General features: G+C 43.8%; 1 protein-coding gene and 1 long non-coding RNA gene across 3 annotated transcripts in view; one reads left to right on the top strand and one right to left on the bottom strand.

Moving 5' to 3' along the window:
• Positions 1–25569, bottom strand: part of REV3L (REV3 like, DNA directed polymerase zeta catalytic subunit) — a 231500-nt gene that overhangs the window by 151783 nt on the left and 54148 nt on the right. The gene's annotated exons all lie outside the window — the stretch shown is intronic.
• LOC120400595 overlaps positions 16547–25569 on the top strand; it is a 69030-nt gene continuing 60007 nt past the window's right edge. Inside the window, exon 1 of the long non-coding RNA XR_005595909.1 lies at positions 16547–16753. This is a non-coding gene — a long non-coding RNA (uncharacterized LOC120400595). The remainder of the gene's footprint in view (positions 16754–25569) is intronic.

Here is a 25569-nt window from a genome sequence, read left to right as displayed (position 1 = left end):
GAATGATAGCAGTCTTTTTCAAACTCATTGCTAGCCCAAAGATTTTGCATAAATCAGAAAACTTGGTAATAAGATGCTGTAGGACATCAACACTATGAGCCACAAGGGCTGCATCATCTGCAAACTACAGGTCTTTTATGATGATCTCCTTCACCTTCATCTTAGCTCTTAGCCTTGCAATGTTAAACAAACATCCTAGTCTAGTGGTAAGATAGACACCTTCTTGAACATCACAGAACACATGTTAAAGCAAGAACGAGAAGTAAATATTAAACAATGTAGAAACCAGTACCCAACCCTGGTTCCCTGCATTGTTGATGTTAAATGAGTCAGACACTTGCTTTTCATACATTACAATTATCTTCATACCATCATGTAAGGATTTCACAAGGTTTAGCATGATAGGTACATGGCATAGTTGAAAGCAAAGAGGCATTGGACTAGATTATACTTCTTTTGGAGCCATCAAATCCTATTTAATTGGTTAAAGGAGTCACTGTGGAACAATCTGAGTCATTTAATCCAACTCCAAAATCTATAGCAAGGTCTCACCATGTAACCTCATCAGACATACTCAAACTATTTAATAGTTTGGACAACCTATTACAATATTGTCTGTGGACAGCTCATCCTCATTAACAATTGCATTGTCTGTCTCCTCATACATCTGTGATAGTTTGACATCAATATGGCAATGACAGTCATGTGGCAACTACAACTGCTTGCATGGAAAAGTAATATTAATAAACTTCTAAAAAAACTTTTAATGTAGCGTTTTGTCCTTTTTAGACAAAAAGTTTGCAGTGAAAAGCCTGAACACCTGTACAAGCAGCTAGAAGAAAGGAGCAGCAGCCAATACTAGGGGCTTGTCTTCACTAAGGGCTAAATTGGCGCTGCTGCAATCGATGCAGCAGGCATCAATTTAGCAGGTCTAGTGAAGACGCCATAAGTCAATGGGAGAGCGATCTTCCATCGACTTCAGAACTCCATCTCCCCAAGAGGCAGAAGCTATGTCGACAGGAGAACATCTCCCATCAACATAGCGTGGTGCAGACACCACTGTACATTGATCTAAGCTACATCGACTTAAGTTACATATCTTACGTAACTGAACTAGCGTAACTTAGATCGACTCACCTCATTAGTGTAGAACAGGCCTTAGTGACCAGCGAACTCTCTGCAGACCAGTAACAAGTGCTCCATGGAGTAGAGACTGAGTTTGGGAACCTTTGCTTTGCAGAGCTCTTTCTCTCTATTGGTCCAAGAATCAAAGGATCAGGGATAGGTATGAAACCTATGTCTCTGATATGGTAGGGCAGAACAAACTTAGCTTTTTTAAAATAACGTTAATTTCCAGGTATGTGGCTTATTTTATTTCCATGTAAAAGGGGGCTGGGGTTAGCCAAGTCTTTCCACATTCTAGTTTACACACAGGTTTAATATTAAATCATGAAAATGACCAAAACAATTAAGTTTACAGGGGGAGGGATAGCTCAGTGGTTTGAGCATTAGCCTACTAAACCCAGGGTTGTGAGTTCAATCCTTGAGGGGGCCACTTAGGGATCTGGGGCAAAAATCAGTACTTGGTCCTGCTAGTGAAAGCAAGGAGGGGGCTGGACTCAATGACCTATTGGGGTCCCTTCCAGCTCTATGAGATAGGTATATCTCCATATATTTATTTTTATTTATGTTATTTTGGGCTGCATTTTTTTCAGTCTAATGATAGAACTGTAGTATATGAAATAGTTACCAAAACTGATGAATTAGGGAAAAAATATCATGTATAGGTAGGGCCCTACCAAATCCACGGCCATGAAAAATGTGTCACTGACCATGAAATCCGGTCTTTTGTGTACCCTATACCAGTGGTTCTCAACCTATTTATCATTGTGGGCCCTATGTGGCCCACAAAGTGTTACCTTGGCTGCAGGTTGAGAATCACAGTGCCCCCTACTTAACCCCCCTACCCCCACAAACCCTTATGCTTAGCACCCTCTGCCCAGAGACCCCTTCACAGAGTGGGGCCAGGTGCCAAGAGCTAGGTGTGGGCCATGGGGCAGCTGAGAGCCTTCCGGGTTGCAGGGCAGCCAGGAAGACCAGAGCCCGCGGCCTTTGGTCCCAACCCAAAACAGGGTCATGGAGGGGTCGCAAGGTTATTGTAGGGGGTCGCGGTATTGCCCTTACCTCTGCACTGCCTTCAGAGCTGGGTGGCCAGAGAGAGGCAGTTGCTGGCCAGGCACTCAGCTCTGAAGGCAGCACCCCACCAGCAGCTGTGCAGAAGTAAGGGTAGCAATACCATACTGTTCCACCTTTTACTTCTGTACTGCTGCCTTCAGATCTGGGCAGCCAGAAAGTGGCAGCTGCTGGCTGAGGACCCAGCTATGAAGGCAGTAGCGCAGAAGTAAGGTTGGCAACAGCATACCATACCATCCTTACTTCTGAGCTGCTGGGCCATGGCCAGCAGCCACCACTCTCTGGTCGCCCAGCTCTGATGGCAGCGCCGCCACCACCAGCAGCAGAGTAGTAAGGGTGGCAATACCATGACCCCTATACGATAACATTACATCCCCCCACAGTCCCTTTTTGGGTCAGGACTCCTACAATCACAACACCGTGAAATTTAAATATCAAGACATTTACAATTTTTAAAATCCTATGACCCTAAAATTGCCCAAAATGGACCATGAATTTGGTAGGGCCCTACTTATAGGAGACATTAGGTTTTGTGTTTTCCATATACATGATTAAATATGAGATTATGGCATCTCAATACATTACATAAAATAATGTTGCTAACAGAAAATCTCAAAAGCTACTTTACGGACAAAACAGATCCTTTACAAATTAAGGCTCCGGATCTTACAAAGACAAGCATGTGCTTAATTTATGTGCTGTGAGTTGTTCCAGTGAAGCCAATGCTGTGGAAAGTTAAGCATGTGCCTAAAGGCTTGTCTACACCGGCAAGTTTCTGCGCTGTAAAGCAGCTTTTTGCGCTCAAACTGCAGACATGTACACACTGCCATGCCAATTTGTGTGCAGAAACTCCTCAGTTGCAGCGCTGCAAAAAAACCCAAAACACCTCAACGAGAATCATAAGGCTATTTGCGCAGAGGCTCCAGCACTCTATTGCCAGTGTAGACACTAGATTGCTTTCTGTGCTGTAATTGGCCTCTAGAGCTGTCCCATAATGCCTCAAGTTACCACTCTGCTCATTGTTTTGAACTCGGCTGCCCTGAAAACATGCACCCCTCCCCTTTCAAAGCACCATTTCTGACAGCTATTGCGTGCTGTGCTAATCTGCTCAGGGACACAAAGCAAACCATTAATGTGGAATGCTCCAACTGTTGAACACAGAGGTAGGTGTCTGTGTGTGAGAGAGAGAGATTGCCTCAGGACTGGTTGCTTCCTGCAGCTGTCTGAACTTATAAGACAGCGTCCTGACAGTCTATCTGTCCCCCAAAACACACACTCTCTCCCCACACATACACACACACCCTCCGTGTCATACACTCTCCTCCCCCAACCCCCATCCCCACTTCAGTTAAAAGTAGCTGGCATGGAACAATGGGATTGGGAAACCTGCATCATGTGATGCTATGTCTGCCCCATAAGACATTGTAAACCCCTCCCAAAATACCTTGCAGCCAGTTGCACAGTGAGATAGCTACCACAATGCACTGCTGTCTTTGCCGTTGCAAGAGCTGCTAATGTGGATGCGTTCCAGCGTCACAAGGAGCACAGTGTGGACACACAACAGCAGTTTAATTCCAATGTTTTAATAAAAGTGGTATAACTTGTGGTGCAGAAACTTGCCAGTGTAGACAGATCCTAGGTCTTTGCAGGATCAGGGTCTAACGATCTTCAGTGTTGATACTTGCCAGTGCCTGCTTATGTCTGATCCATTGGCATTTTTGAGACCAGGCGGCTTAATGGTTAGAAAATTATTTCCTGCCTCTGTTCAAGATTTACCTTATTCAAGTAAGGATACGAGCAACACTCTTTGCAAAATACAGCAGACTCCTAAAAAAAATAGCTTTCCCATTTCTTAATGTCTTCAATCCATTCTCTTATCTCTAAAATACTATTAAATATGTGTCTCCTGTAGAACATTAATGGCCTCTAACTCATGTTAATGCAGTCAGGGACTAATCAAAATAAGGCATAATTTGCCTTCCTGAAAGCTGAATGTATCAACCACGTTAGCAGTACTCTCTCAGTGGCAGATAAAATAAGGAGGGAAGTTTTACTTTTAAATTTGTATCTGATACCTCAGTTACACCAACTGAAAACTAATGAGTATTTCCCCTTTTGCTCTTGAGTGACAGACAGCATTAATAAAGCAAAAGTTGCTAAGAGGAGAAGCAGCTTAATATCACTTCCTACATCGCCTGCTAACTTTTAAATCCCTCTTAACAATGGTTATTTGTATAATTACAAATGATAACAGAACACAGAGATTTTTAACCTGAATATGTAGGAACAACAAAGTTTAACTGAAATTTCACCAAATACTTTGAAATGTCAAGAATTCAGGATGGTCATTCCAACATAATATAAATGAAACATGGAATGTAAATTAACATGCAAAATTACCATTTCTGCACCCTTAGTTTCACTAGGCCAGAAAAGATGGAATCCTACTTGCCAATCCTTGAACTTTGGGCATTAGATAGAAAATTTTTTCTAATCTGGACTATAAAAATAACCCTAAGAGCTCTGGGACCAAAAGCCTGATCCACTGAAGTAGAGTACCTACTTATTACATTCGGGTAGGGAGGAATGAAGATCAGACCAAGAAAAAAAAATCACTCCTCTACACTTGCTTTGCATCATCTGACTTTTGAAAAGAATTATGGCTGGTTGAATGTTTTTTCATAGGTAGCTGGGCTTTCTGACTCAACTCACCTAAAAGACCTCTGAAATGATCTTTTCCTTTGTGTGAAAGTGGTTATCCAAAAGCACAAATAATTTAGCCTATAGGCCTGAAAGACTTAATTACAGATGGAGCTGGCATCTAAGCCTATAATTAAAGTTGCCTAACACTTTCATGACAAGTGAGTATAACTTTGTCAAAAACTTTCATGCCATCAGGTGTCTGCCTCAGGCTGATTTTATTTATTTATTTATTTTTAAAATTTAGGTTAAAAAGGTTCCGCCATTCCTAAGAACAAGACTAAGGGGGAATATGTTGTTTTGCCCACATTAAAACATTCTTAATCATTTTGAGAAGCTCTAGCACTTCAGTGCTTTGGAACAGAGACTTGAAATTTGGCAGGGATGTGCCTTTTGCCATTGCAGTGCTGGCTGGACTGCACAGGTATCAAACCCACAGAGTGACTGAGCCTGCTCCATTACAATGCTGCAGGGGCACAGCAGGATTTTTCCTGTAATTGTTCCTCCCAGCTGCTAGAGACCACTGTAGAACTGAGCACCAGAACCAAGAGTAGGGAAACTGTCTCTCTTTTGTTCTCAGTGGCCCTATGCTGGTGTGCAAGCAGCATGGAGAAGGAAGAAGCTGCCTAGCTAATGCTTGAAGAGCTGTGGGGCAAAAGAGTGTCAGGAACAGAGGGAGAAAATGGGCAAGAGAAGAGTGGCAGAATGGGGTTTGGACAGAAGAGGTACAGATGATACCAAACTGGGAGGGATTGCAACTGCTTTGGAGGACAGGGTCATAATTCAAAATTATCTGGACAAATTGGAGAAATGGTCTGAGGTAAACCAGATGAAGTTTAATAAAGACAAATGCAAAGTGCTCCACTTAGGAAGGAACAATCAGTTTCACTCATACAGAATGGGACGAGACTGTCTAGGAAGGAGTACGGCAGAAAGGAATCTAGGGGTTATAGTGGACCACAAGCTAAATATGAGTCAACAGTGTGATGCTGTTGCAAAAAAAGCAAACGTGAATCTGGGATGCATTAACAGGTGTGTTGTGAGCAAGACACGAGAAGTCATTCTTCCACTCTACTCTGCGCTGGTTAGGCCTCAACTGGAGTACTGTGTCCAGTTCTGGGCACCGCATTTCAAGAAAGATGTGGAGAAATTGGAGCGGGTCCAGAGAAGAGCAACAAGAATGATTAAAGGTCTTGAGAACATGACCTACGAAGGAAGGCTGAAAGAACTGGGTATGTTTAGTTTGGAAAAGAGAAGACTGAGAGGGGACATGATAGCAGTTTTCAGGTATCTAAAAGGGTGTCATCAGGAGGAGGGAGAGAACTTGTTCACCTTAGCCTCTAATGACAGAACAAGAAGCAATGGGCTTAAACTGCAACAAGGGAGATTTAGGTTGGACATTAGGAAAACATTCCTAACTGTCAGGGTGGTTAAACACTGGAATAAGTTGCCTAGGGAGGCTGTGGAATCTCCATCTCTGGAGATATTTAAGAGTAGGTTAGATAAATGTCTATCAGGGATGGTCTAGACAGTATTTGGTCCTGCCATGAGGGCAGGGGACTGGACTCGATGACCTCTCGAGGTCCCTTCCAGTCCTAGAGTCTATGAATCTATCCTTCCATATCAACTAAGGGCTTGTCTTCACATACAGCACTACAGTGGAGCAGCTGCACTGCTTTAGTGAAGATGGTACTAAACCGACAGGAGAGCTTCTCATGTCAGCATAGTTAATCTATCTCCCCGAGAGATGGTAGCTGTGTTGACAGGAGAAGCTCTCCCATCAACATAGTGCTCTCTACACAGGGGGTTCAGTCACCCTTGAGCAACACAGTTATACTAATATAGGTCTGTAGTGTAGACCTGGCCTAAGCAACTCGGTGTTTAAAGCAAGCAGTTTTTAAGACCAATATAATTTTAGAATGATCACACTGCCTACTGGAAGTCAAATGCAATTATTTTAAAATAGAAGTGGGAATGCAAGATTCTACTTGTAATCCAGTATAGAATTTTAGCAGTACAACTTTACATCTTTTGCAATATGTTTATCAAATGATGTAGGCAGAGAGAATAAATGAATAGTCAATCAATATGGAAAGATGTGCATGTACGTTTCAAGGATAAGGAATCATTACATACTAGAAATTAGCAAATTGAATCAATGTTTCTAAGTCACTTTATGCGGGTTTCCTGAAAGGAATACATAGGTTTAAAATGGAAACAATGAAAAATTTAATTGCTCTCAAAATTAATACAAACTTGGAAAAAAGTTTACGTAGTGTCTACAGTGTCTCTCAAAAACAATCTAGTCTTCTCCGCACACTGAGCTATTGCCATTTTTCAAATGAGTGCTTAATATAAAAAAACCGTAAACAATTAAAATAAATACATATGAAAGTGTTCTGAAATAAATTAGTGTATTGCTATAGAATGAAAAACTGATCCCATGCTGCAGAATTATAGAATCAAACTGAGACACACATGAACAAAACAGCCAACAGCTACTGGATCAGAACTAAAAGCTATCTAATAACTGAAATAGTGGAAACCAAAGCAGTGTAATTCCAATAATCCCAACAGAGGATTCAGAAGACACACAGATCATTATGGCCAACCCTTCCAAAAGATGCCAGTTTCTTAGAGCTTGTCTACATTGCACTGCAGTGCAGACTATGGAGGTGAGAAATGCAGAGTGCATCAAAGTGCTGCAATCTAACTGCCGTATGTGGACATTGCCTTCCATGAATGAAAAGGTACCTAGCTCGCATTAACATAGTTCTCTTTCAAACAGGAATATGTTAACACAAACTAGCTCTCTTTTAGTTTGTGTCAGCAGCATACACAGAAGGCAGTTAGATAGCAACACTTTGGTGCACTCTGCAATTCACACTCCTATTGCCTTAGACATGCAAAAGAGAACAGGCCCCATTATCAATACTTGTAAGAAGTTTGTTAACAATGACCTGCCAGGTGACAGGCTTAAGTGTTCCTTCAGAGACAACTGAGATTAATCAACTAATAATTAACATCTGTACTCAATTGGAAGTCATATATATTTAGAGATACGTATTACAAAATATACATTCCAGGACCTCATCAGTGTTTGGGGTGAGGCGTGTTCAGGCAACAGCTGCGCCCGGCCGGAATTACGATTATCTTGATGAGCAGATAAATATCAAGGATGCTGCTAGGGGGGGCCATCCAACGGACGCATGCAATGGTGAAAGCAAGAGCTGGTTAAGTGCCTGCACAAAAGCCGAGAGAGGGCAGAATCGATCATCGCGCCACGCCCCCCCACGACCTGCCGAGATGGACAACAACATTGGGGGTGACCCCCACTGCCAACCCCAGGGTAGGGATGGACACACATGAGGAGAGGGAGGAGAGGGAGGCTTTCCTTTTGGGATAAAGAATGCAAGTGAGAACTTGCAAGTGAGAACTCCCTCAGTGTAACAATTCATGTCTGGAGATAGGTGGATACAATGCTGCCGTGTTAAATGTTGTCATTTCTGTGTGTGCAGTGACCTTGACTGGACTGCCATCAACATACCCTCTGCATTCAACCCCATCACCATGCAGTATATGCACCCTGAAGTGCAGATTTCATAAACAGCAAATCAGACATGGCATATGCAAACTTGTGTGACTGCACAGTCCCAACACACACACCCCTTCTTGTGTTAATGTAAATGTTGTGTGTCTGTCTGTCTGTCAAGGAAGTTTTTCTTTTTTTTTTCAAAAATTGGCTTTGAAAAAAACAGTCTATATTATAGAGTGATGAAAGAGACAGTGAAAGCCAGTAAAGAAAGAGGCACAAATTATTATATTTATATTAATAATTATATAAGTGTAAGCAAAGTGCAATTCACTCCCCATGCATGCACTGCACATTACCAGCAACTTTCAGCTCAAATTCTTTCCCTCAAGGCATCCCTCCTCCTGAAAGCCCTGTCTGGGCCTCTCTGCTCTCTGCTCTCTGCCTGTCCTGTGCATATTCAGCCTCAGGACTCGGTGGTCCCTGACTCTCCATGCCACTCACTTCACTTCACAAATATTATGGAGGGTGGAAAATCAAGTGTCTTTATTCCTGTTAAGCAAGAACCTTTTCTTAATCTCATTTGCAGCTCAATAAGTATCAAAAATAGATAAATCTAATACTATACAATACTAATCTAATACTAAGGGAGTCAGAAAGTTACACAAGCTTAACTCTCTTTTCTCCAGTAGAAACTGCCTTATATTAGTTTCATTTGCAGTTTATATTGAGACAATTAAAACACTTTCAAATAAACTTAATTATTCAGTGAGAGTTATATTGCCTAGGGAATTATACTGCCTAGGGAAGTAATGGAATCTCCTTCACTGGAGGTTTTCAAAAAGAGGCTGGATAGTCATCTGTCTTGGATGGTTTATCCTGCATCTTGGCAAGGGTTAGACTAGCTGACCCTTGCTAACCCTGTGGTTCTATGATTCTATGATACTGGTGTTAGGGCAATGCAGACCATTTCCATATAAACAACAGTGATTCTATTAGTCCTCTCACTGCTATTCCCAGTGCATTGGTTCATGTCTGAAGTGACCTGTCTGGTTGCCTGTCCACACTTATCTGCTCCAGGTTGATACAGATTAGATATCCTCCTTCCATTTAAATACCACTTGCAAATAAAGATCTTTTGGCATCTGCACCTTTTTTTTTTTTTTTAAACAAGTACTTGGACCCTGAAACAACTGCCACCACTATGTTTTGTCCTCCCATGAAGTCATGTAAACAGGTTTCTGGACTTCCTTGCCCTCTGAGGAGAGGCGCACAGCCAGCCTCATTCTCCTCAATAGTCATCAGAATGTTAAATTATTTGTTCTGATAGCCACAGGTAAAAGATGATGGGCTTCCAGTGACGGAGCAAAGCCAAAGAGCTGTGCAGAGCCATAAAATACAAGGGACAGCACCACCACCTCTAGGAACTTTTCTGTTCACATGCACCTCCAATTATCTTTGCCCGGGAGGCCACCACTAATCCCTGGTTTGTGAGGGATAGTCTGATCAGAGGCTGAAAGGCCAGCAGTACATACCTGAGTCAAATCACACCTCTTCTATATGCCAGAGAACCAACTGCATCACCAAGAAGCAACAAAAAAGGATGATGAGGGGACCTCATCCAGTAAGTTTTTGGTGTTATACTTAATCAATATATCTTATTTATGCAGGTATGGAGGAGTTTGGGGAATTTTCTTCTATATTCTGATTGCATGCTGCATGCCTGTTTGCAGTCAGGTGGCTTTAACTATAGGAGAGGACACTAGTGTCCATCTCTATGCAGCACCTTACATATCTGACAAGTCACCATTCTTCCTCCCTACCTCCTTTCTCTATTAAATTGAGCTCTAAAAACACCCAAATATCCAATACTCACCACATCCTACCACACATGGGTTGGTCTCAGCACCACCACCACATGGCCAGGCACAAAACAGATGTGCAAATGACCAGAAATGGTAAGGCAGCCACCACATCATATTAGATACTTGTTTACTGATACAGAAAAAGTGGAAGTATATCACTGACAAAGGCATTTAGCTACAATTTGATCATTGCCCTGACATAACATTTCAAGCACTGCATCACATTTACCACTGAAGAAAAGGTATCTGAGGTTATACAACTATCACTTCAAGCCTATCAAGCACTGGAATGGGGTATATAACAGTTTACACATGCACTGCATTGAAGGCTACAGATGGTACATATTTTACAACTGTGAAATATGCTATTTATTTTAAGGTGTACTTTTTACATGTTAGGTGGCATAATAGCAGCACATTTGGAACAGACAGTAGTCAAGTCTGGTACACAGGTTACAAGGCAAAGCAAGTTTCCTGGAGCCATATAACTGAGATTTCCTTCTATTCTAGCACTCTCTCTGGTGGAACCATATCTCTGCATAGCTGGCCCCTCACCCTCTTAAACCTTAGGGTGAATATCCTCCAAAGTTGGGAAGCTCTGCTAACATGCAACTGCAGTTACTAATGTTCTCTATGTGATCTATCAAACCCCTACCCCAAGCACCCATCAAAAAAGGAATCAGAAAAGATATACTACATCAAAGCATAGCATCCCATTTTTCTGGGAATTAATTAAAAAGCTGCTAACCATGACAGAGGTTCAAAGCTGACAGGATATTTAGGAAAAGAAATTTTGAAAATGGGGAAAACTGGTGAAAAGAACACTTTTTTTCTGTTGCCATGGTGGCCACATTTGCCATTACAAGTTGCACTAAGTCTCCTCTGTTTTATAGCACCTGCCTTTATATGCCTGCTACAGAGAGGGTTGCTATCAACTGCTGAACTCCTTGCCAATTTCGGCAGAAGAAAAAAGAGTGAAGAGGAAATATTCAGTAAATTCATGTTTGGATCTCTGCAGTCTGCCAAGAAGACAGATGAATGGAGAAAACTGTTCATTGCCCATAATAAGCAGGAGAGAAAAAAAAAAAAGACGGAGCAAAGATGGAAGCTGGCAAGGAAGTAAATAGAGCAAACAGAAAAAAAGATAGGGAAATGAAGTAGAAGCTACTGGATATGAAGAAGTGGCAGGCTACTTCGGTAAAGAATGCTGTAACTAATTTCTCTCATATTCCAAACTCCATCAAAACCAGGTGATGCATCCTGTGGAAACAAAGTATTGGGAGCCCAGTGTCACTCTCACAACCACAAGGGAGAGATTCTTCTCCCCTCTTCCCATTCCCCCCCCGCAATTCCATGCCCCAAGATAAAGAATACTTATGAACATGGTAAATCCTTACAATGTACCTTGCCAGAGGAGCGCAAAACTGCCTCAGCACTTAGGTTGTGTTTGGGAGGATGACAAAGAGGGGGTTGCTTCTGTTTGTGTTTTTTTAGGCATGCCATATCTTGCTAAGGAAATTGTTTCTGGTTGTTTCCGGTCCTGGCCTTGACTTGCTGTGAATGTGGCCTGCATGTCCCTGCTAAACATACCATGTAGAGGACGACACCTGGAGTGAGATGTGTCTGTTGGTGGAGTCCTTCAGGAAGCAGGTAAAAGAACTGGAGGCAGCAGAGCATGCAGGAGCATGAGGACTTCATCTACAGGATGGAGGATGCTAGGTGACTAGAAAAGGCTACAGGGGCACCAGAGAAGGAAGAAAAACCAGCTGCTCCGTAGGGAAGAGACTGGCTGATGGCAGTCCTCCACTCCTCACCTAGGACTTTTTTCCATCCAAGAACTTGTATGTTGTACTGGTAACAGGAGGAAAGGAGCACACCCCAATAGCTTATGAAGAGGAGCCATCTGCTCCCAATGCTGGGAAGCTCATAGCCATGACCCCCAAGAGGAGGCAGTGAAGGGTTGTGGTAGTTGGGGACTCCTTTCTGAGGGGTATGGGGCATCCATGTGCTGACCTGACCTCATGTCCCAGGTGTGCTGCTTGCCAGGAGCCTGCATCGGAGACATTACGGAAAGGTTGCTCATCCATCCCTCTGACCCCTACCCCATTCTGCTCATCCATGTGGACACTATTGATACTGCCAGGTCTGACTCTGAGCAGATCAGCAATGACTACAGGGCTCTGATAGTAAGGGTGAAGGAGTCAGGGGTGCAGGTTGTGTTCTCGTCTATCTTTCTGGCTAATGGTCCACGCAGGAACACGCACATCCTAGAGATTAATGCATGGCTGCTCAGATGATGTCAATGGGAGGACTCTGGCTTCCTCAACCATGTTCTGCTAGGAGGACTACTGGGAAGAGTTGGGGTCCAACTGATCAAGAAGATCATCATATTTGGAAACCCACTCACCAACCTAGTAAGGAGGGTGTTAAACAAGATTAAAGAGGGCAGATGACAAAAGCCCACAGGAAGGTATGTAAAAAGGTGAGGTTAACAGAGGGCTAGATGTTGGGAGGGGGAAGGAGGAAATGGAAAATTATAATAAGGGTCATAGGAACAAGAGGGAAAACAGTGGGAGGAATCTACTCAACATCTTAGATATCTATTTACAAATGCAGGCAATATGAAGAACTGGAAAAAACAGTTACTGTTCAATAACTGTTCTTTGAGATGTGTTGCATTTGTCTATTCCACTTTGTGTGTCTGTGCACCAGTCCATCAAGCACTTTTACCCATAGCAGCACCTGTTGGGATGGCACATGCAACCTCTGCTACCAGTCTAAAGTATGAAGGGAAGCAGCTCCCTCAACTTTCATCAGTTCTTTCACAACAGAAGGCAGTATCTGGAGTGACTCCAACGCAAAGGATAAAGTAGATGGGTCATGGAACAGACATGTTCTTTGAGATACACTGCACAGCAATTACTGAACAGGCACATAACAGTTTTTTGTCCTTCAAGTGCTTGCACATGTCCATTCCACTTTATGTGACTCAGAAACAGTTCCAGGTGGAGGAGGGTATCTGAGTCCACCTAAATAAGCACTGCAGCGCTACTCTCCCATACTGAGTATCATCTCTAGAGTCTTGGGAGAGTGTGTAGTGGGTAATGAACATATGAACCAAAGACCAAGTGACAGCTGTGCAAATGTCAGTGATGGGATCATGACCCAGGAAAGCTGCTGGAGCTTGCAGTGTGTGCTAAAACTCTGGGGAAGAGGTACTGTAGCAAGGCTATAGCACAAATGAAAGCAGGAGGAGATCTAGGAAGATATCTTCTCAGAGGTAACAGGTTTTCTCTTCATTCTATCAGCAACACAGTTAAATAACTTGAGGATTATTCTAAACTCCTTAGTTCTCTTCAGGTAAAATACCAATGCACCGCAGACAACCAAAACATGAAGTTTCTTCTCAACTTTGTGAGAACGGAGTTTCAGGACAAAGTTTAGTTAAGTATACAGTCTCGTTCATATAAAATCTGAAACCATGTAAGAAAGAAATCTGGGGGGAGGACACAAGCCAACTTTCGCCATGCAAGAGACCGTACAAGCAGAATCAGCCATCAAAGCCTGAAGCGCCATAATTCTGGCCAAAGTAATAGCTACTAAGAATGCTACCTTCATTGAGAGATGAGACAAGAAGCACGTAGTCATAGGTTCACAAGGGAGTCCCATTAACACCAAGAGAACTAAATTTAGATCCCAGAATGGCACTGGAACTCTAATAGATGGGAAAAGTCTGTCCTAACCTTTCAGGAACCTAACAGTCATAGGGTTGGATAAACCCATCTTCCATCTACAGGAGCACAGAATGCTGAGATGGCAGCCAAGTGAACCTGCAGGGAACTGATCAAAAACCCACTTTTTATTAGGTGAAGCAAATAATTCCAAATAAACTGAACAGAAGCTCCTGGAAGGGAGATATCCTTCTGCTGGGACCACACTGAAAACATCTTCCATTTCATGAGGTAAGTGTACTTGGTGGAGGACTTTCTGCTATTCCAAAGAACATTCTGTACTGCAATAGAAAAGATGGTTACCCACCTTTCCATAACTGTTGTTCTTCAAGATGTGTTGCTCATGTCCATTCCATTCTAGGGTTGTGTGTGCCCACGTGCACGGTCATCGGAGATTTTTGCTTTTGCAGTATCCTTGGGCCTAGCTGTGGAGCCCCCTTGAGTGCCGTGCTCATGCGCCGGTATATCAGGCATAGGTATAGGGTATAGGTATATCGCTGGCCCTATACCCTCTCGGTTCTTTCTTGCCGACAACTCCGACAGAGGGGCAGGAGGGTGGGTAATGGAACGGACATGAGAAACACATCTTGAAGAACAACAGTTACGAAAAGGTGGGTAACCATCTTTTCTTCTTCGAGTGCTTGCTCATGTCAAATCCATTCTAGGTAACTCACAAGCAGTATCAATAGAAGTGGGCTTGGAGTTCACCGTCTTGCAGCTTGCAGCACTGCTCTGCCAAAGCCAGCATCATCTCAAGCTTGCTGAGTCAGCACATATTGAGACACGAACATGTGGCTGGACAACCAGGTAGCAGCCCAACAGATCTCTTGGATCGGTGCCCGTGCTAGGAAGGTTGCTGATGATACCTGTGCCCTAGTCGAGTGTGCCATCACAATCACCGGAGGAGGCACCTTAACCAGCAGATTAAGTAGCAGTATGCAGGCTATGATCCAGGATGAAATCCTGAGCAGACACTGGGCAACCTTTCATCCTGTCTGCCACCGCAACGAACAACTGCTATGACTTACAGAGTGGCTTTGTTCTATCTATGTAGAAGGCCAGCCCCCTCCTGATGTTGAGGGAAGGGAGGAGAGAGGGAACCCTGAGTTCCTCATCTGATAAATGAGGCTTTGGAAAGAAGACAGGTAAGTATATGTCCTGGCCAGTATGAAACTGGGAAATGACCTTAGGCAGAAATGCTGGGTGTGGACGCAGCTGGACCTTGTCCTTGTAGAGGACCGTATAGGGCGGCTTTGAGGTGAGCGTCCTGATCTCAGACACCCTGCAGGCCAATGTTATCACGACCAGGAACAAAACATTCTAGGAGAGAGCAGAAAGCCAGAGGCTCAAGGGGAGACCTCATGAGCTTTGGCAGCACAAAATTCAGGTGGGGAGGGAGGGAAAACCAGGTCCCAGACGTGCAGATAGAGGCGCTCCAGACCCTTTAAAAACCATACCATCATATGATGGATGAAGATAGACCTGCCTTGGATTGGAGAATGGAATGCCAAAATGGCAGCCAGGTGGACCTTGATCAAAGAGAGGGACAAATCCTGGAGCTTGAGGTGCAGCGAATAATCCAGGATATCCTGCTGCGGGGCCTGTTTGGCCCAGATACGCCACTCCAAGGCCCAACACGTGAACCTTTTCTTCTTGGCCGGGTAGGTTGTCCTGATGGAGGGTTTCCTGCTGCCCAGCAAGACCTGCTGAACACGGGTCGAGCATGCCCGTTTGTCCACGCTTAGCCACGCAGTAGCCAAGCCGTATGGTGCAGCACTGCCAGGTTTGGGTGCAACAGGCTGCCGTGGTTCTGGGACAGCAGATCCGGCCAAAGAAGCAGCTGTAGTTGGGGCAACTGCCAAAAGGCTCATCAACGTGCCGAACCAGTGCTGGCAAGGCCAATTGGGGGGCTAGTCATGGCGCCCCCTTGAGTGCCGTGCTCATGCGCTGGTATATCAGGCGTCGCTGGCCCTATATGTCCTGGCCCCAGGATAATCTTTAATCTGTCTTGCTTGCTCCCCAGCCCAGATCTGAGGCATCTGAGACCGGGGCCAATGACGGGAATGGGATCGCGAAGAAAACTGCCTGCAACTCCGACTTGGGATCCAACCACCAATCCAGGGATAACAAGATGTGGTCTGCCACTTATTAGTCAAGGCCATACCTGTTGGGGATGTAGACTGAGGCCAACCACGTTTGCAGAGACGATATGGTGTCAATTTGTGAATACGTAAAAAGATAATGAGGTGATAAGTAGGGCTGCAATTATGTCATGGAGGTCACAGAATCCATGACTTCCAGAAACCTCAGTGACATTTTCTGCCCAGGGGCTGGACTGCTGTCAGCAGGTAGCCCCACAGCTGCTGGCGGAGGCCCCCAGCAGCTCCTAGCCACAGGGCAGCAGGGGGACCCCAGAGCTCTCACTCGCCACGGGCAGCTGGGATCCCTGCAGCTGCCCAGCTGTGGCAGTTGGCTGGAGCCCTGCTGCAGCTGACCAGCCATGGGAGGCAGTTGGGAACCCCCCCTCCATCAGCCCAGCCGTGGCGGGTGAGGGCAGGGGAACCCCGCAGCAGCCCAGCCATGGCAGAGGAGGGCAGGGAGACCCCCCCAGGAGCCTGGAAGGGGAGGACAGGGTGGCCCCCAGCACCCCAGTGGGCGAGCACCCCCCGCCCCAGCAGCCCAGCTGTGGCAGATGACGGCAGGGGGACCTCGCAGCAGCCCAGCAGTAGCAGGTGATGGGGAACCCCAACAGCAACCCAGCCAAGCGGGGGTGGTGGGAGCCCCCTGCAGCTGCCCAGCCACCGGGGCGGGGATTGGACTCTGCAGCAGCCCAGCAGCTGAGAGTGCTGGGCCTTCCTCCCTCCTCATTGTGTCAGGGATATTTTAAGTGAAAATCACAGACAAGTCACAGGCTTCCGTGAATTTTTGTTTATTGCTGGTGACCTGTCAGATATTTTTAGTAAAAAATCACAGTGACAAAATCTGAGCCTTAGTGATAAGTCAGCATGGATTTGCCAAGAACAAATCATGTCAAATCAACCTAACAGTTTTCTCTGACAGGGTAACAAGTCTTGTGGATGGGGGGGAAGTGGTAAATGTGGTATATCTTGACTTTAGCAAGTCTTTTGATACTGTCTCACATGACCTTCTCATAAACAAACTAGGAAAATACAACCTAGCTGAAGCTACTATAAGGTGGGTGCATAACTGGTTGGAAAACCATTCCCAGAAAGTAATTATCAGTGGTTCTTAGTCAAGCCGGAAGGGCATATTGAGTGGGGTCCTGCAGGGATCAGTTCTCAGTCCAGTTCTGTTCAATATCTTCATCAATGATTTAGATAATGGGACAGAGAGTACACTTATAAAGTTTGCAAATGATAACAAACTGGGAGGGATTACAAGTGCTTTGGAGAATAGGAGTAACATTCAAAATGATCGGGATAAACCGGAGAAATGGTCTGAAGTAAATAGGATGAAATTCAATAACGACAAATGCAAAGTTTTCCACTCATGAAGGAACAATCAGTTAAATACATACAAATTGGGAAATTACTGGCTAGGAAAGATTACTGCGGAAAGAGATCCGGGGGTGACAGTGGATCACAAGCTAACTGTGAGTCCTCAGTGTAACACTGTTGCAAAAAAAGCAAACCGCATTCTGGGATGTATTAGCAGGAGTGTCGTAAGCAAGACAAAGAACCTGTCATGGATGGTCTAGATAATACTTAGTCCTCTGCACTCATGGGAGGACTAGACTGGAAGACCTCTGAAGGTCCCTTCCAGTCCTACAATTCTAAGACTCTAGATATTGCTTGAAGCCTGGCTTGAGGTAAATATGCTGTCACCAACAAATTTGCCCTTATACATTTGATTTTCCATACAAAGAAAAGAGCTGACTTGTCAGTGTTTCTCTTTTGACTCATCTAGTAGCTTGTCTTGAAACTCAGAGATCACGTCCCAGTTGGAATAATCTTATCTAGCTAACAGAGCCTGATAGTTCTGTTCTCTTTTCTCTTGAGGACAAATAAACTTTGCGTCCAAGTTAAGTCCAGATTTTGTGTGTGTATTCATCTTTGGAAGTAGATTTAATATGTCCCTGTCTGGCCTTCTCATTCACAGCTGCTACCACCAAAGACCCAGGAGCTGAATATGAATAAAAATATTCATGCCCTTGGGAAGGTACCTGTGGAATGTAAAACATCTACCAGTTTGAAAGAAAAAAAAACAGGAGTACTTGTGGCACCTTAAAGACTAACAAATTTATTTAAGCATGAGCTTTCGTGAGCTACAGCTCACTTCTTTGGATGCATAGAATGGAACACACAGACAGGGGATATTTATACATACAGAGAACATGAAAAGGTGGAAGTATGCATACCAACAGGCAGAGTCTAATCAATTGAGATGAGCTATCGTTAGCAGGAGGAAAAAACTTTTTGAAGTGATAATTAAGATGGCCCATAGAAGGTGTGAGGAGAACTAACATGGCTGCTACTCTGAAACCTGTCAGTTTGAAAGAGTTATCTTACACCAGCTCAATCTGTTTCTTCATGGAGGTGGCAACCCCCTTCATATATTTTTGGTAGGTTTTGTATTCATCTGTAACTGGAGATGATGACTCTGACTCCATAGCCTCATAAGGGGATGTGGAAGAGGTATGGAGCAGAGGCACTAACATGTCAATTTTCTCTAGTGGCAGTTTTACCTCCACAGCAGGAGGGTCAGAAGCTAGTGGGAAAGCCTCCACAGCTTGTTGGGTACCAGTATAGAGGACGGTACAAAGTGGAGAGTGACGTCTCGATGGAGATCTTGTACTACGGTGTTGCAGAGAAGCCCTGGAATCTGCAGGAACTCCCTGCGAATTCCAAAAGGGCCACTGCTGCACCTCGTATGGTACCAGAGACAAGACACATGGCAGTGTTTCTCAGGATAAGCTCCTGTAAGGACCATGGTACCAGAATTAAGATCTATGCATTAAGGAGTGAAGAGATACTTGGTACCTTCTAAAATAGGAAACCAACCCACAGGAACCCACTTTGGAGTCAAAACACAAATCGGCATTGGAATGCTGAGGTGGTGCAGTACTGGGTGGAGAAGCCAAGAAATAGGAATGTCAAAAAGTAAATAGTACCCATAGTAGGATCCAGGGTTTCCTATGGAAGACACTGTACCCTTGATTTGAAACTCTAAAGAACCAGAACCAGGCATTTTTGCTACACAGTCAGTTGCCGACAGAGTCATATGTATAGGTATCAAGGCAGATCATGGTGCCAATTCTACATGATGGAAATAGTGGGAGCTGCAGTCTCCTCTTGCGTCAGCAACTAGCTTACACAGTTACAAGGACAGAGAATGGTGTCTTTTCTCTTGGTCCCATTGTTGCAGGGAAGCTCCTAAGTCTGATAGCATGCTCTGGAAAGGACTCAGTCTGAATCCCTGCATACCAAATGGTTGGGTATTGAATAGGGTGTAACTGTACCTCCGTGGGTCACAACTGAAAATGCCAAATTCAGGACAAACTGCTGAGAAATAGGGCAAATACACCCAAAACTGGTGGTTAATCCCCCATAAGTTATACCAAACCAGCAACAAAAGTAAACTTCTGTTTCACCGCACTGGATAACAAGAAGTCAGGAAAGCAGTTTCCTTAGGTATTCCAGTCCTTGTATCACCATCAAAAACACTGGATTTAAAGATGAGTGGTTTTTTAAAACCAGTCTCATCAAACAAAAGGTTCTTCTGGTCCCAAAGGACCAGCCACACACACAGGTCAATATATAACTTAGATCATAGAATCATAGAATTCAAGACCAGAAGGGACCATTATGATCATCTAGTCTGACCTCCTGCAAGATGCAGGCCACATAAGCCGATCCACCCCCTCCTTAAGCAAGCGACCCCTGCCCCATGCTTCGGAGGAAGGCGAAAAACCTCCAGGGCCACTGCCAATCTACCCTGGAGGAAAATTCCTTCCCGACCCGAAATATGGCGGTCAGCTGAACCCCGAGCATGCGGGCAAGACTCTCCAGCCATACCCTCTGGAAAAAGGCTAACAATATCCTATCATTGACCCATTGTACTAATTACCAGTGTGGCACTTAATTGACCTATTGACTAAGCCCGTTATCCTATCATACTATCTCCTCCATAAACTTATCTAGCTTAATCTTAAAGTCATGGAGGTCCTTCGCCCCCACTGTTTCCTTCGGAAGGCTGTTCCAGAATTGCACTCCTCTGATGGTTAGAAACCTTCGTCTAATTTCAAGCCTAAATTTCCTGACTGACAATTTATATCCGTTTGTCCTCGTGTCCACATTAGCACTGAGCTGAAATAATTCCTCTCCTTCCCTGGTATTTAGCCCTCTGATATATTTAAAAAGTGCAATCATATCTCCTCTTATCCTTCTTTTGGTTAAGGAAAACAAACCGAGCTCCTCAAGTCTCCTTTCATACGACAGGCTTTCCATTCCTCGGATCATTCTACAAATACATACAGTAATTGCAAAGTTCTTGGTTCAGGCTTGTAGCAGTGATGGAATAAACTGCTGGCTTAAGTCAAATCTCTGGTTGCTTCCAAATAATTGGAAGGTCCTCACTCCCTTGGTTAGAATGCTCCCATTAGTATAAGTCCATAGTCTAGAGGTTTAAGCACGAAAGAGGCAAAATTGAGATGTTTCCAGCGCCTTTTATAGCTTCTGCCATGTGGAGGAAAATCCATTGTTTCAAACAAAGGCCTAAGCACAGCTAGTGGAAAATTACAGGTAAAAGATGGAGTTTGGACTTACATGGGCAAGTCACATGTCCCTGCATAATTTTGCTTAATCTTAGCAGGAAAGTCCATTATCTATAGATAGGCATCTCTCATGGTCCACTGTGAGTTAAGTATTCCTCGATGAGCCACTTAATTTGAATGCTCCCTTCAAGATGTGCAGGCTAAATTCCTTGTGGGCATTACCCCAGCAGGAAACACATGAAATACAGTGATAGAGCCAATACTCATACCGTCAAATACAAAAATGATACATGCATACAAATAGCATAATTATCAAATTATCAACAAATCATACCTTTTCCATAGACACCTTACTTGACATCCTTTGTACAATATTTGTTGCAATTATATAACAGTGGTAGCAACAAAGATCTACATGGTCATAGTTTAATCAGATAACGTCACATAGGGGTATAAAACTGCCTGCATCAGGGTGTGTCAAAGCCAAACCTCTCTCAAGCTCATTTGGATTTTAAACCTTGTACAAATGCGATGGGGTGCTCTGCTCACTGCTGGGTGGTGCCTCCCCTGCTGGCTGTTCTGGGGATTAGCTCTGCCAGGCCGACACCCCTTCCTGTGGTTGCACTCTGTCCCCCTTTGTCTCTCTCTCAGTCTGTTGCAAAAAAAGGCTAATATTCTGGAGTGTATTAATAGGAGCCATGTAAGACATGGGAGGCAACTGTCTTTCTCTACTCAGCAATGGTGAGGCCTCAGCTGGAATAATGTGTTCAGTTTTAAGTATTACATTTTAACAAAGATGTGGACAAACTAGAGAGTCCAGAGGAGCTTGAGAACAAAAAAAAAAAAAAAAAGGTTTAGAAAGTTTTACCTATGCGGAAAGGTTAAAAAAACTGGGTATTGTTAGCCCTGAAAAAAGAAGACTGAGGAGGGAACTGAAAGCTTTATATATGTTAAGGGCTGTTACAAGGAGGACTGTGATCAATTGTTCTCTATGGCCACTGAAAGTAGGACAAGAAGTAATCAGCTTAGTCTGAACTAAGGGAGATTTAGGTTAGATGTTAGGAGGGGAAAAAACTTTCTAACTATAAGTATTGTTAAGTACTGGAACAGGCTTCCAATGGAAACTGTGGAATCCCCATCACAGATTAGACAAACATCTGTCAGGGATGGTCTAGGTATGTTTGGTCTAGATGGCATACTGAGGTCCCTTCTAGCTCTCCATATTTTTCTATGATTCTTGTTCGTTCTTAAAAAAAAAAAAAAAAAGTTACCTTGCAGTTTCCTTACAAAGTGCTCTTGGATTTGTAATGGAAGCTATAGGCTTATATCATGAGTATTTTGGTGGTTTGTGTGCAATTATAACAGCTTATTGTTTGGTATGCATGGGTGCATGATCTTCTCATGGTTTGTTTTATCTGAATATCGTTATCAATAAAAAATTCTTAAATTGTTGATTTACAAACTTATAGGTAACTTTAATTAAATATATTTCAGTAGTTTAGGGGGGAAAATAACACATTTTTAAGTTGATTTCCCCACAGAAACTTCAAGGATTCACATTACATAATTATGCAAATGTTTCCTAAAGATTTATACTTTAACAACCACTTCTGGAAGGTGGGCAGTCACAACCTCTTACTACATTAAATAAAGAGATAATATATTTAGTACATTGACACACAAGAGGTCCTGTCTACCCTAGGACACTGGAAACAGAGTTAAGAAGAAGTTAATTATTACATTTAGCTCCTCAGCTCCCTATTTCCAAAATACAAACATTAGGCTTCCCTAACCCTGGCACCCCAGGTGGTAGTAACAATGATTAAATGGTTACTTGTGTCTGATTGCTCAACTGAGCTGAAAGTCTCTCCACCTCTTCTTACCAGTCATCACTGAGAGCCTCACCTTTGCTCTCATACAATAAGTACTGATAACATGTGGCACTCAAAAGCCTCAAATCATTTCGTGAGACACTTCTACCTCTCCTTCAGTTATCCAAACGTACAGACATTATAGCGCTACTCAGAGTGAAGTTAAACAGTTTCTTTCTCCTGTCCAAATTTCCTATGTTCCTAACACAGGGCAGCAGAAGGTATGCTAGGCTGCCTAAAATGACAGTTGGTACCTCAACGCCATTGATGTGCATGTGTGACTGGGAGCAAAAGCATCTGCACTCTACAGCCATGCACACCTCCATCATGAACAGCCCCTCCCAGAGATTTTCCAACACCAAACTGATTACCCACTGACTGGTCGGAACAGGAGGTGGCAAGCTTCTAGATGTCAACTGACATGTGTTCTTGACAAAGGGGGACTCTCCTTTTGGTTGTCTGGCACTGCAAGGACTGCGTGAAGTTTGCACAGGATTTCAGGAAAGTGGCTTTCCACATTGTTAAGTTCTGCAGTCACTGCTGGTCATCACAGGTCTGAATCACTATCCTGTTCCACCAGTCCATGCTCATTGGATGAGCCTAGAAGTGGCACTTCACTGAATTAAAATACTCAAAGAACAGGTCATACAGGAGCATCTGCTTACAATCCTACTTTGCTTCCTGGAATAGCTGCATAAATATCACACTGGCTATGGTCATCTGCAATGTGATTCAGGAATGTCTGGCAGCGTGAACTCCACTGCAACAGTATCATGCTATTCATATCAAGGATAGACTGAATCTCAGCATTCATCGGTATCTCTATGTTACCAGACAGCTATATGTAAATGGAACAGACTAGCGAGAACCAGATAAATTATGTGAAACAACTGGAGGACTCAAAGGAGTTTGATCTCAAAGTCCCACAGTTTCTCTGGGTTAGCATCCCACATTATCCAAAATAAGCATAGTCTAGTAGCAGCACTTAGCACCTGGGATATCCACCCAAAGTGCAATGCTCTTCTACCAATAAAGCACTATGTTGTGTAAAACAAATGATGTACAAGCAAAGTAGTTTAAACCAGTTCACACACAGTTGTGTAGCTTCACACCCTCTTTCATTAGATTAAATAGATTTTAAGGCCAGAAGGAACCATCAGATCTTATGTATAACACAGAACATGAAATTTCATCCAGTTACTCCTGTACTGAGTCCAATAACTTGTGTTTGACTAAAACAAACTCCAGAAAGACAACCAGTCTGTCTGGTTTAAAAAAAAAAAAAAATCATCAAGCGATAGAGAATCTACCACTTCCTTTGGTCATTTGTTTCAATAGTTTATTACTGTCACTGTTAAAAATGTGTACCTTTTTTCTAATTTGAATTTGTCTGTCTAATTTGAATTTAACTTCCTGACATTGGTTCTTTTTCCGCCGTTCTCCGCTAAAGAGCCCTTTAGCACCTAGTATTTTTTCCCTGTGAACGTACTTATGCACCATAATCAAGTTATCTCACCATATCTTTTTGATATAGTAAACAGATTGAGATTCTTAATTCTCTCACTGTAAAGCATTTTTCCCTGGTCCTCCAATCATTTTTGTGACTTTTCCTGCACCCTCTCGTTTTTCAAACATCCTTTTAAAAATGTGGATACCAGAACTGTACGCAGTGTCAGACTCACCAATGCTCAAAGGAAAACCATCTCCTTACACCCTGTTTATACATTAAAGAATTGCATTAGCCCTTTTTGCTGCAGCATCGCACAGGAAGCTCATGTTCAGTTACTTGTCTATGTCCCCTAAATCCTTTTCAGTCACTGCTTTCAAGGACAAATACCCCATGCTGTAAGTATGGCCTGCGTCTGTGTTCCCTCTAAGCTGTGTGGTTGGGCAGCCGCACAGGAGTGATTCAAGTGCCACGTACTTGATTAGCAGATCCGCGTACATCCGGCCGGTAGTGTGCATTCAGGTGTCCTTCCCCTTGCTGGTTTGCAGCCACATTGCTCCTGGCCTCTGCGTTGGAGCCCCTGCTGCTCCTGGGACCCTCCTGCTGGCTGTGCAGAGCAGGGGGGAAGTGGGGTGCTGATGTCAGGGTGTTCCCCTCTCCCCGCCCCTATACCCCATCTCAGCAGAGCAGGGGAGAGGAGACAGGGGTCAGGACTTGAAGCAGGAGAGGGTCTGAGGTCTGAACAAGCCTCCGAGCAGTGAGCGAGTGCCTTAAAGACACAACGCACAGTCTCTCTCAGAGACTTCCCCAGCAGCCAGCACATTCTGTCTCTCTCCCCCTTCCCCCTGCTCATGTACCCCATCTCCACAGGGCAGGGGAGGGGAGCCAGGGCTCAGGAGGAGCAGGAGAACTTTCAGTGAGAGTGCCTTAAAGAGACACAGGGCGTCTTTCAGAAACTTCCCCAGCAGCCAGCACACACACAGTTTCTGTCTCCCTCACACAGTCTTTCACACTCACCTCCCAACACATACTTGTGTTATTGTTGTTTGTTGTTACTTCTTGGTATTTCCTGCAATGCACATATATTTTCTGTAATTTTATTCTTTCAAAGTGTGTTATTTTAGTTTTTTGACTGGTCTATGCATTTCATAATTTTTATTTCTCTATTATACTTGCATTTAATTCTTTGAGTGAGTTCTAAAATGCCTATCCTGTCCTGGCTGGAGTAATTATCCCTATGGTAACTTTAAAAATATATATATATATATTACCATATATACTTGTTAATAAGCCGGAATTTTTTTTTAGTAAAAAAGGGAAGCACCAGAGAAGGGGGTCGGCTTATGAACAGGTATAGAGAGGGAGAGGTGGGACACAGCCCCTCCCCACAACAAAGGGAGCAAGTAGAGGCAGCACAGCCAGCAGAGCCAGAAGGGAACAGGCTGGGCCAGAGTCTCTCCGCTTCTGGCCATGCTGCCCTCCCACCAGCCTCCAAAG

This window comes from Mauremys reevesii, linkage group 3, assembly GCF_016161935.1.
Source record: "Mauremys reevesii isolate NIE-2019 linkage group 3, ASM1616193v1, whole genome shotgun sequence".
NCBI classification, from domain to species: Eukaryota; Metazoa; Chordata; order Testudines; family Geoemydidae; genus Mauremys; species Mauremys reevesii.
Note: the sequence above shows the minus strand (reverse complement) of the source record. Positions and strands in the feature narration are given on the sequence as shown.